Source organism: Lynx rufus, unplaced genomic scaffold (genome assembly GCF_022079265.1).
Source record: "Lynx rufus isolate CCGP_SWC_20201006 ecotype Redwood Valley unplaced genomic scaffold, mLynRuf1.p SCAF_11, whole genome shotgun sequence".
NCBI lineage: Eukaryota > Metazoa > Chordata > Mammalia > Carnivora > Felidae > Lynx > Lynx rufus.
The window spans coordinates 69295217-69308508 of NW_025814825.1; positions in this window are offsets into that span (position 1 = coordinate 69295217).

Genomic DNA, 13292 nt, shown 5'->3' on the forward strand with positions numbered 1-13292 from the left:
AAAGACATATACTCAATACTCAAAAACGGATTGTATTCAGATCCTGATTCGACAAGTGCACTTTAAAAAATAGTGGTGACATAATCAGAGAAATTTGAAAACTGGGTTTTTGGTGAAACAGGAACTCTTGTAGCTGTTACTCAGACAGGACAGTCCTACTGTGGTTAGTTTTCTGGAAAGAGTACAGTACTATATTTTAGAGATGTTAGAGATACATATGGAAATATTTATGGATGATATGCTATGATGCCTGTGCTGCTTCAAAACGAAATAGTGGAGTGGGTGAGGATAAAAAGGAAACAAGGTTGGCCAAAAGCTTATAACCATCAAAGTGGAAAAGATGGGCTCATGGGGGTAATTTTATACTTTGTTTTTCCCTTTTGTATGTGCTTAAAGTTTTCCATAATAAAAAGTTTTTAAAAAGCAACCAGTCAGGGGTGCCTGGCTGGCACATAGAGCATGTGACTCTTGCTCTCAGGGTTACAATTTTGAGCCCCATGTTGGGTGCAGAGAGTACTTAGAATAAAATCTTTTAAAAAAAGCAATGAGTCAATATAAAGAAGGTAAACAATCACTGCTTTCAAAGAGTGGAAGAAAGGAGGGGACAGTTAAGCAAAAATTTTACAAATGGCCCATAAATATTTGACAAGATATACAATATCAGTCATGATTAATGAGATGAAAACAGCGTATCGTACCTATCTGGTTGGTAAAGATGAGTAAGTCTGACAATGGCCAGTGAGATGATGTGGGGAAATTCACATACAGATAGGCTGGAAACTGATGTGACCTTTCAGAGGACAGTTTTACTACATCAGCATTTTGAAGGCATAATTCCAGTTCTAAGAATTTATGTATAAGACATGCTCATCTAAGTATGCAAAAGGCATGTTAAAAGACACGGAAGCAGTATTTGTCATGTCAAAAGTGGGAAACAACGTGGATGCCCATTAGCCGAAAAGTACGATATATCCCCACAACAAAATACTGTGCAGCCATTGAAAAGGAGGTAGATTCATTATGCATTAAACATGGAAGGAGACCCTAGATAGATGAAAAGTCAGTAAAAAATTGTGCATATAGACTCCCATATGGCTACAAGAAGAGGTGAAATATATGCCAGTCTACAAACATATGCATACCACGTCCAGATAATTTGTGGCCAGAATCACCAAAATATTTTCAGCAGTAGTTACCTCTGGGGGTAGGACTAGGAAGGAGGACGTTTGTCTTTCACCATACACACTTCTGCATATGGCTGTATTTTTTAAAGCTAACTGGCCCAAGTGACCCCAAATTGATCTTTACAGTTTGTTTGGGCCACCAATTCCCCAGGTATTATTAATAGCCTAGGCAGTGAGCTGCACTATTTTTACCCTCTGTTGCCTATGTAGTGCCCGCCATAAGGCAAAGCACAGCCTGGCAAGAAACACCTGTTGAATTAACAAAAAATCCGATCCCCCATTTGCTAACATTTCTGAACCTTGAGACTGAGTTGCAGACACAAGGCCTCAGACACAAGGACCAGAAGTCCCCGGTGTGAAGCGCAAAGGGCAAGGACACTCTCCTATGTAGTAAGCACCATACAACGCATGTTGAAATACTCTGGTCTGATGTGATGGTGCCAGGAGATGGGGCTTTGGGGAGGTGATTGGGTCATGATGGCGGAGTCCTGACGAATGGGAGCAGTGCCTTTATAAAAGTGACCCCAGACAACTCCCGGGCCCTTCCCGCCCCCCGTGAGGATGCAGCCAGAGGATGGTCACGCAGGCACCGGGAGCTGGTCCTCACCAGACGCCCTATCTGCCGATGCCTTGGTCCCAGACTTCCAGCCTCCGGAGGCACGAGAAGCAAAGTTCAGTGGTCACGGGGCGATCCAGGTTAGGGTACTGCATTATAGCAGCGCAAACTCAGCCACTGGTGAAGTGACTAAACCACCCACGTGGACTAGCTTATGGGAGGCACCTGAAACAGCCACACCGGAAGGCTCCTTTGGCGCAGCCTTGGCCATCGGAGGCGTTTAATACAAGGGGTGCATATGCATCCGTCCCACTTTCCTCTTCATGCCTGGCTGCCACGCTCTGCTCCAGGCGAGCCTTGCGTGCGAAGGTTCGCTACTCACACCTCTCCTCTGTGGGACAGACACCCCGGAGCCGCGCCGGGTCCCAAGGCTGCACCAGTGTAGGTGGGTCTGAAGGGAGCGAGGGCAGGCTCAGCCCCTCGAGGGAGGGGAGAGTTCCAGGAGCGCACCGCGCGGCCGGGTGGCGCCACCCCTGCCCCCGGAGCTGGGAGCTCACTCAGGTCGGCGTCAGGGAGAAAAACAACGCGGACGCTGCGTGCCGCCGGCCTGGACCCAGCCTCGGAAAAGAATGCCCGGGTAAGAACCGTTCTGGGGCAGCAGGGACGCCCAGACGTGGCTGCGAGGACAGAGGAAGGGGGCTCACTCAGGAGCTGCGCGCAGAGAGCCGCTCGGCCCAACAGAAAGGGTGTCCCCGGGGCTACTTCACACAGCCGAGGCCGACCTGCCGGCGGTGACCCTGCGTTTCCTCGGCGGCGGGAGGAGCGGGGGTTGGGGGGCCGCCGCGTGTCCCCGCCCCACCTCCCAAGGGCGTCGGGGCCCAGCACTACCTCCTGCCTTCTCAGCCGGGTCCGTGGCTCCCACCCGCTCCGCGCTCGGAGGCCCCAGCCGCCCCGCCATTCCCTCCGCTCGCAGACTCCCTCCGTGTTGGCGCCTCGGTTGGGATTGGGCCAAACCTGCGCGGGAGGGGCGGGGCGCCCCGCGGCACGCCTGCGCAGTGCGGTGAGCCTCGAGCTGAGGCGGGGCTCGAAGGCTGAACACAGGTGCTAGTGCGCATGTTTAAAGTCTCTGGGGACGCAAACTCAGGGTAGGGGAGGTGGGGGTGGGGGTACGTGGTCTTCCAGGCTTGCGATTGGCAGTTGAGGAGTCGGTGACTGCGCATGTGCAGACACCTCCAGCGGGGCCTCCCCGACTTTACCGAGCTTGCGGAGGTTAGGTGGAGAGAGAGCACCTTTGCCGTGTGTTGGGCCCAGGTTTGGATTCTTGTCTCTGCTGGTATTCCTTGCTGCACACCTGGGGGTGTAACCGCAGGACTGTAACCTCTAACTAGGCAGCATGGAATTTCTTGGAGTCTAGAGTAGGAAATTTACTGCTAGATCCTCGGGAGAGCGAGCTTGTCTCAACACTGCATTCGTCAATAAGTTTCTTGTTTTTCGTCTTATTCATTCTCTGTGCCTGGAAAAATGCTTTCCTTTGTTTAGTTCTGCGGAGCTGTCCTCTATTTGCTACACGGGGTGCTGCGTGATTTGTGAATCAGTTAGTAAAGCCAGTTAGATACTTAAATTTTTGTTAACACCTCCCCATAATAAGGGACAAGTGAAGTGGAGGAGAAACAGAAGTTTAATAACACGGATTCCTCCTGTATACATGGAAGACACCCAGGGAAGCTGAGTAGGTCCCTGAAATGGCTTACCACCACCTTACCTACTATTATGGGCTAAAGATAAAGACTTTGTTTTGAGGAGCAAACAAGGGAAATGAGGGTATGGTGGTAACGGTGTCTTTCCCATTGATAAAAGTTTCTACAAATTTAGAGTCCTCCTTCTCTTCCTAGCACAAAAGGCGATTTTCCTTTTAAATGTAGATGTTCCTTACCTAAAGACAACTTCTACTCAGTCCTCAGAGGTCCTTTTGTGTCTGCTGTTCGTTAAAATTAATCACACCTGTCAACCTTAAAAATAAAGCTACCGTTTATTTTACCGGCACAAGACAGGTTTATTTGGGAACAGTAGAGAATTGCCTCTGTGACAAGCAAACTACCGCAAAAGCACCCGTGAGTCCTGAGAAGGAAGGAAGGAGAGGAGGTTCTTTTATAGAGGAGGCAGGGCGTGGGGAAGGGGGGCTGTTGTAAACTAAAAGTCTGTTGGCATAAACCGGGGGGCAGTGGGGGCTGGAAGAGTAGTGGCTTCTCTTTGGCTGGGCAGTGAGTGTCTCTCATTGGCTGGGCTGTTGCTGGGGGAGGAAGAGGCCTTCTTTCCTCCTGCTGGGATAGAGAAGTGTATCTACCTGCAAGGTGTCTCTTTTCCTGTTGCTAGAGTCTTAAGAGTGCCCCCTTCCAAACCTTAGGACTTAATTTCAGTGAGGTTTCTTACTATTAATTTTCCCAGGCTCAAACAATGCTCATCCCAAAGAGCCGTGCTCACTCCTCCTCCTGTGGAGTTGGGTTTGCATCCTCATGGACAGGACCCTCCTGGAAGGTGGTGCTGAGTCCTCAGCTTCAGGATAAGGTGGAGCTGTGGGAGGGAAAAGTGAGTAAGATGGAGCAGAGGCTTCCTATGTGTAGTGAATGGTGAAGAGTGTGGTCTTCGGAGGACCTGGTGGAGGAAAGGCTTGATGTGGAAACCTGAGTTTCTGTTTCTTTTAGTGTGTGTGGTACGAGATTTTGTGTATGGTGTAACATACTGCCTTCTGTTGCTTTTGTGACTCATTTTCTCAGCAGTATTTGTTGAGGAGACTGTCCTCTCTGTGTAATTGACCATATGCTGCTGCAATGATCCTTGTACCTGGTTTCATCTCAACACTGTCAAGACTGTTTTGTTTACTATAGCTTTGTACAGCTTTGTTCTTTCTCAAGATGGGTTTGGCTATTCAGGGCCCTCCGTGGTTTCATACACACTTCAGGATTGTTTTTTTCTTGTTTGTTTGTTTGTTTTGAAAAATGCCCTTAGAATTTTGGTCATGATTACACTGAATCTAGATTGCTTTAGGTTGAATGAACAATTTAAAAAAAATTTACAATCTACGAAGGTGAAATAACTTTCCATTTACTGGTCTCTTCTTCAATTTCTTTATCAACATCACATGGTTTTGATGCTATAGGATTTTCACATCTTTGTTAAATTTTTCCCTAGATATTTTATTATTTTGGAGGAAACTGTTAGTGATGTTGTTGTCTTAGTTTTTCTTGGTGAAGGTTTGTCATGAGTATGTAAGGATTAAGAATGTCCTGTCCCCTCAAGGTCCTTCTACTGGATTAGCAGTCAAATTGATATGACACAGATTAACGAGAGAAGATAAAATTTAATTTTGTGTATATGGGGAATCCAGAGAGACATGGGAATTCTGAAGACACTTGGGCAAAATGAAGCGTATATGTCATCCTGAGCTAAAGACAAGGAGGTATGGGTCAGGTACCTCAAAGGGAAGGAATTCAGTTCACAGGAAGATGAAAAAGAGTAAGTGTTTGGTAAACAAATGTTTTCCTGTCCTCTCAGACGGAATGAGACATAGAGGGCTTTAACCAAACAGACCTTGCTAGGTTCTTCCCTGTCTACCATACCTGGTTCATATCATGGTGAATAACTCTGTTCCTGGAGCAGGTCCTCTATCTAAATTCTTTTAGGCAGCTGTGTGGGAGGTAAAGAGCTTTTTCTGATTCTGCTTGGTTTTGATTAATTTATTTTTGAGAGAGAGTGGGGGAGAGGAGGAGGAGGAGTCACAGAGAGAGAGAGAGAGAGAGAGAGAGAGAGAGAGAGAATCTTAAGCAGGCTCCACAGTAAGTAAGCATGGAGACTGATGCGGGGCTCGATGTCACAACTGTGAGTTTTTGACCTGAGCTGACATCAAGAGTCAGATGCTTCTGAGCCACCCAGGTGCCCCTTGATTGCTTTTTAAGTGAAAATAGTCTTCATGCCAAAGTGACTCACCTTGGGATCTGCCTTTGGACCCTACAAGTATATATAATCACAAGTGATTTCAGTATCTTGATTTTGTGTCCTGCAATTTCCCTGAAGTCATGTAAAAAGTGTGTTGTTGTTGTTGTTGTTGCTGCTGCTGGGGTGATATGTAACATTGGGAATTTAGAAAATGGTACTGTTTCTACCCAGGTCATCCTCAATAACCAAAACATAGGGGGCACTAATGTAAGCCTCACTCTATGGCCTTTAGTAACACATATCCTCTTACAAGGGTCATTAATTTCACTTTGGGTGAATGGCATGTTGGCAGGCCTTGTCCTCTATCATGAAGTTTCATGTTTTTTCCTTATTTTCTGGTGTGGTACTGATGTCATTGTTTTGAGACATAATTTAGTTTGCATTATTTTGAAATGTACTAGAAAACTGCTGTAGCAGTGGAAATACTCATAACTTGACACTCAACTTCACCAGCTGTCATTGTTTTACTACCTCTGACAGTTCACACAAAAAGCTTGTATGTCTTACCCCCAAAGAGGAAAACTCTCCCTGAGAACTATGTCGTAATTTCCAAATGAGGAAATCATTATGGTTTCCTCATTATCATTGAATCCACAGGACACTTCAGCTGTCACCACCTGTTCAAAAAGTGTGAAAGAGTCTTCTTCCAATATGACCAGGTTTCTTTTTTTCTGTACTTTTCTTAAGACTTTCCCTCATTTTGATAACCTTAGTCGATTGAAAGATCACAGGGGACTGAAATCTGGGTGGCCTTTTCTGTATGGCCTCTTTAACTTGGTATGTTTTCAATTTTCATTCATGTTGTAATATATTTCAGTTGACATTCATTGTGCTTCAAATACATAACATACTATCAGCCATTTAGTGGGAAGAGTAGGGCGACCCTAAGCTTGTCTCATCACTTGAATATAGCTAGATAAATATAAAATCATTTGGAACACCCAAGAAATCCATCAGAAGTCTTAGAGAACAAAGCTACACATCTACAAACCAGAAAAGCAACCCATGGAAGCTTCTTGTAACAAGCAGGCCAAAACACACCTAAGATCTAAGTTCCTGTAGGTACTTTATTTTATTTTTTAATTTATTTTCTTTGATTTTTGTATTTTAATTTTGTTTAATGTTGCTTGTTTTTCTTTCTCTCCAAAATGACAAAATGGAGGAATTCACCTAAAAAAAAGAACAGGAATAAATGATGGCCAGAGATTTAATCAATGCGGATATAAATAAGATGTCTGAACTAAATTTATGTATGTATGTATGTTTATTCTGAGAGAAAGAGAGAGAGAGAGAGAGAGAGAGAGAGAATCCCAAGAAGGCTCTGCACTAACAGTGCATAGCCCAATGTGGGGCTCCAACTCATGAACTGTGAGATCATGAGCTGAGCTGGAGTCAAAAGTTGGACACTTAACCAACTGAGGTACCCAGGCACCCTGAACTAGAATTTGAAACCACAATTATAAGGATATTAGCTGGGCTTGAAAAAAGCATAGAAGACACTAGAGAATCCCTTACTGCAGAGATAAAATAACTAAAATCTAGTGAGGCCAAAATTAAAAATGCTATAAGTGAAATGCAATCCCAAATGGAGGCCATAAAAACAAGGATGGATGAAATCAGTAAATCAGTGTAGTAAATCAGTGATACAGAAGATAAAATTATGGAAAATGATGAAGCTGAAAAGAAGAGGGAAAGAAAGGTCACGGACCATGAAGGCTGACTTGGGGAACTCAGTGGCATATTAAAACAGAATAGTATTCATATCATAGGAGTCCCAGAATGAAGAGAGAAAGAGGGCTAAAAGGTTTATGTGCACAAATTATATCTGAAAACTTCCCTAATATGTGGAAAGACGTAGACATCCAAGTCCAAGAAGCAGAGAACTCCCATTAAATTCAACAAAAGCCAATCATTGCCACGGTATATCATAGTCAAATTCCCAAAATGTGCAGACAAGGAAAGAATCCTGAAAGCAGCAAAGGAATAAAGTCCTTAACCTACAAGGGATGACATCAGGTTTGCAGCAGATCTGTCCAGAGAAACCTGGCAGACCAGAGAAGAGTGGCAGGATATAGCCAACATGCTGAATGGGAAAAATATGCACCAAGAATCCTTTACCCAGCATGAAAATAAGGAGAGATAAAGAGTTTCCCAGACAAAGAAAAACTAAAGGAGTTCGTGACCACTGAACTAGCCCTGCAAGAAATTTTCATGGGGACTCTTTGAGTGGAGGTAAAAAATGACCAAAGCAACAAAGACTAGAAAAGACCAGAGTTATCACTAGAAACACCAACTGTACAGGCACCAACATTGCATTAAATTCATATCTATTAATAATCAATCTGAATGTAAGTGGACTAAATGCTCCAAGCAAAAGGCATAGGGTATCAGAATGGATGAGAAAAGCAAGATCCATCTATGCTGCCTACAAGTGACTCATTGAGACCTAAAGACACCTGCAGATTGAAAGTGAGGGGATGGATGGGGCACCTGGGTGGCTCAGTTGGTCAAGCGTCCTACTCTTGGTTTCAGCTTGGCTCATGATCTCACAGTGCAGAGCCTGCTTGAGATTGTGTCTCTCTCTGAAAATAAATAAATAAACTTTAAAAAATAAAAAAAGAAGATGTACCAATTGTAAATATTTATTCCCCAATATGAAAGCATCCAAATATATAAATTAATTACTAACAAGCATAAAGAAACGCATTGACGATAATACAATAATAGTAGGGGACTTTAGCATGCCACATACAGCAGTGGACAGATCATCTAAACAGAACCTCAACAAGGAAACAAGAGTTCTAAATGACACTGAATCAGATAGACTTAACAGATATATTGAGAACATGTCATCCTAAAGCAGCAGAATACAATTCTTTTTGAGTGCCCAGGAAACGTTCTGAAGAATAGATCACATACCAGGTCACAAATCTGCTCTCAACAAGTACAAAAAGATTGAGATCATACCGTGTATATTTTCAGATCACAACGCTATGGCACTTGAGGTCAACCACAAGAAAACATTTGGAAAACCCTCAAATACATGGAGCTTAAAGAACATCCTAGTAAAGAATGAATGGGTTAGCCAGAAAATTAAAGAAGAAATAAAAAGGTACGTGGAAGCAAATGAAAATGAAAACATGACAGTCCAAAAGCTTTGGGATGCAGTGAGGGCTGTCCTAGGAGGGAAATATATTGTAATACAGCTCTACCTCAAGAAGCAAAACAGGCCCCAAGTACACAACTTAACCTTACACCTAAAGGAGCTAGAAAAGGAGCAAGAAATAAAGCATAACAACAACAACAACAACAACAACAACAACAAAACAAATAAAGCCTAAAGTCCGCAGAAGAAGGGAGCTGGAACAAAGATTAGAGCTAGAATAAATGATATAGAAATAAACACACACACACACACACACACACACACAGACAAAATGGATCTGTGAAACTAAGAGCTGTAAAATGGATCTGTGAAACTAAGAGCTGATTCTTTGAAATAATTAACAAAATTGTTAAGCTCCTATGCAGACTTATCGTACAGAAGAGAGAGGGGACCCACATAGATTTGAAAAAAATGAATGAAAGAAAAGAGACCACAACCAAGGACCCAAATAGATAAAATCATGTATAAAAGAGGAGAGATCACAACCAAGACCACAGAAATGCAAACAATTATAAGAGAATACTATGAAAATTATATGGTAACAAACTGTGCCATCTGGAAGAAATGGACCAATTCCTAGAAACACATACACTACCCAAAACGAAACAGGAAGAAATAGAAAATTTGAAAAGACCCATAATCAACAAAGAAATTGATCAGTAATCAAAAATCTCTCAACAAACGGATGAGTCCAGAGCCAGATGGATTCCCAGGGGGAATTCTACCAGACATTTAAAGAAGAGTTAGTATCTATTCTTCTCAAACTGTTCCAAAAAATAGAAATGGGAGGAAAACTTCCAAACTCATTCTATGAAGCTAGCATTACCTTGAGGAGAATTGCAGGCCAGTTTCCCTGATGAACATGGATGCAAAAATTCTCAACAAGATACTATCAGATTGAATTCAACAGTACATTAAAACAATTATTCACCATAATCAATTAGGATTTATTCCTGGGATGCAGGGCTGATTCAATAGTAGCAACTTAATCAACGTTATCCACCACAATAAGAGAAAAGATGAGCACCATATGATCCTGTCAGTAGATGCAGAGAAAGCATCTGACAAAATACAGCATTGTTTCTTGATAAAAAACCCTCAACAAAGTAGGGATAGATGGAACATACCTGAACATCATAAAGGCCATATATGAAAGACCCACAGCTGATATCATTTCCAATGGGGAAAAATGAGAGCCTTCCCATTATGGTCAGGAACAAGAAAAGGATGTGCCCTCTCACCATTACTATTTAGCATGGTACTGGGAGTTGGCCTCACTAATGAGACAACAACAACAGCAAAAATAAAAGGCGTCCATGTTTGCAAGGAAGAGGTCAAACTTCCACTATTTGCAGAGGGCGTGATACTCTATGTATAAAACCTGAAAGACCACAAAAAAAAAATTGCTAGAACTAATACATGAATTCAGCAAAGTATTAGGATATAAAATGGACATGCAGAAATCTGTTGCATTTCTCTGCACCAATAGCAAAGCAGGAGAAAGAGAAGTCAAGGAATTGATTTCATTTACAATTGCACCAAAAACTGTAAGATAATAAGGAATAAACCTAACCAAGGAAGTAAAAGATGTGTACCTGAAAACGATAGAACATTTATGACAGAAATTGAAGAGGACACAAAGAAATGGAAAAGCATCCCATGCTCATGGATTGGATGAAAAAATATTGTTAAAATGTCTATACTACCCAAAGCAAACTACACATTTAATACAATCCCTATCAAAATACCACCAGAATTTTTTGCAGAGCTGGAACAAAGCTTCCTAAAATTTGTATGGAGCTACAGAATACCCTGAATAGCCAAAGTAATCCTGAGAAAGAAAAACAGAACTGGAGGCATCGCAATTCCAGATTTCAAGCTATTTTGCAAAGCAGTAGACATCAAGACAGTAGGGTGCTGGAACAAAGAAACAGACACATGGATCAATGGAATAGAATAGAAAACCCAGAAATGAATGCACACCTCTATGGTCAACTAATCTTGGTTAGAGCAGGAAAGGATATCCAATGGACAGACGACAATCTCTTCAACAAGTGGTGTTAGGAAAACTGGACAGCAATGCACAGAAGAATGAACCTGGATTGCTTTATTACACCATGCACAAAAATAAATTCAAAGTGGATGAAAGAACTAAACGTGAGACCGAAAACCATCAAAATCCCAGAGGAGAACACAGGACGCAACCTCTTTGACCTCAGCCTCAGCAACTTCTTACTAGACACGTTGCTAAAGGCAAGGGAAACAAAAGCAAACATGAACTATTGGGACTTCATCAAGATAAGAAGCTCCCGCACAGTGAAGGAAACAATCAACAAAACTAAAAAGCAGCCTAGGGAATGGGAAAATATATTTGCAAAAGACATATCTGGTATTAGCATCCAAAATCTATAGAGAACTTACAAACACAACACCAAAAAACAAATAATCCGGTGAAGAAATGGGCAAAAGACAGGAATAGTCACTTTTCCAAAGAAGACACCCAATGGCTAACAGACACATGAAAAGATGCTCAACATCACTCATCATCAAAGAAGTACAAATCACAACCACCATGAGATATCACCTCACACCTGTCAGAATGGCCAAAATTAACAACACAGGAAACAACAAGTGTTGGCAAGGATGTAGAGAAAGGGGATCCCTCTTTCCCCCAAAGAGGAACTGTTGGTGGGAATGCAAACTGGTGCAGCCATTCTGAGGAACAGTATGGAGGTTCCTCCAATAGTTAAAAATAATAGAACTTCCTTATGTCCCAGCAATTGCTTTACTAGGTATTTACCCAAAGGATACAAAAATTCAGATTCGAAGGGGTGCATACACCCTCATGTTTATAGCAGCATTATAACCAATAACCAAACTACATAAAAAACCCAAATGTCATTGACTGGTGAATGGATAAAGAAGATGTGGTGTATATGTACAATGGGATATTACTCAGTGATCAAAAAGAATGAAACCTTGCCATTTGCAGTCGTGGATGGAGATACAGTGTATTGTGCTAAGCGAGATAAGTCAGTCAGAGAAAGATAAATACCATATGATTTCACTCATATGTGGAGTTTAAGAAATAAAACAGATGAATATATGCAGGGGGAACAAGAGGATAGAGGGAAACAAACCACAGGAGACTCTTGGCTATGGAGAAGAAACTGAAGATTGATAGAGGGAGGTGGGTGTGAGAAGGACTGGAAGGGTGATGGGTATTAAGCAGGGCATTTGTGAGGACCACGGGATGTTGTAAGGAAGTGATGAATCACGGAATTCCACTCCTGAAACTAATATTGCACTGTATGTTGGCCAACTAAAAATAAAAAAAAAAAAGTAATAAATAAAAAGGAAAAGTAATATCAATCACTTAAAAGATTTTAAGTATACAGTTGTCCAGCATTAAGGATATTCAGATTACTGTAGAAATCTCAACACAATACGCCTGCAGAAATTGTAATTTTGAGTGTAAATCTGCATCTATTACACATTGACTTTATATTCTCCTTTCTCCTTCTCTGGACAAGGTTAGGTTTTGGTTAGGGTTAGGGTTAAGTCTTAGGGGTTACAGTTAGGATTAGGGTTAGCATTGAGGGGGTAGATTTAGGTTAGACTTAGGTTTAGAGTTTGAGGGTAGGGGCTTGGAGTTAGGGTCAGGGCTAGGGCTACAGCTAGGGCTTTGGTTAGGGTAAGTGTTAGTGTTAGGGTTTGGGTTAGGGTTAGGGTTAGGTGTAGTGTAAGCTTTGGGATAAGGCAGTGGCAGTGACTGAATCTCCAGCAGTGTAGTGATTTCCACCGAGGGCTGTGTTGAGGACTCATGTTACAGTGTAGTTCAGGAATAGTGTTTCATTTCAGCAGTTGGATGATTGTGTGGGTTAGGGTTAGGGTAGGGGTTTTGGTTAGAATAGCTATGCTTAAAATCAGACAACTAGTATTATTTTTTATTGTTTTGTATTATGAAATATATTGTCAAATTGGTTTCCATGCAACACACAGTGTTCATCCCAACAGATGCCCTCCTCAATACCCATCTCCCACCCAGCCCTCCCTCCCACCCCCCCATAAACTCTCAGTTTGTCATCAGTTTTTAGGAGTCTCTTATGTTTTGACTCCTTCCCTTTTAGCCATTTTTTCCCTTCCCCTCCCCCATGATCTTCTGTTAAGTTTCTCAGGATTCACATAGGATTGAAAACATATGGAATCTTTCCTTCTCTGTATGACTTATTTCACTTAGCATAACACTCTCCAGTTCCATCCACATTGCTACAGAAGGCCATATTTCATTCTTTCTCGTTGCCATGTGGTATTCCATTTTGTATATAGACCACAATTTCTTTATTCATCCATCAGTTGATGGACATTTAGGCTCTTTCCATAATTTGGCTAT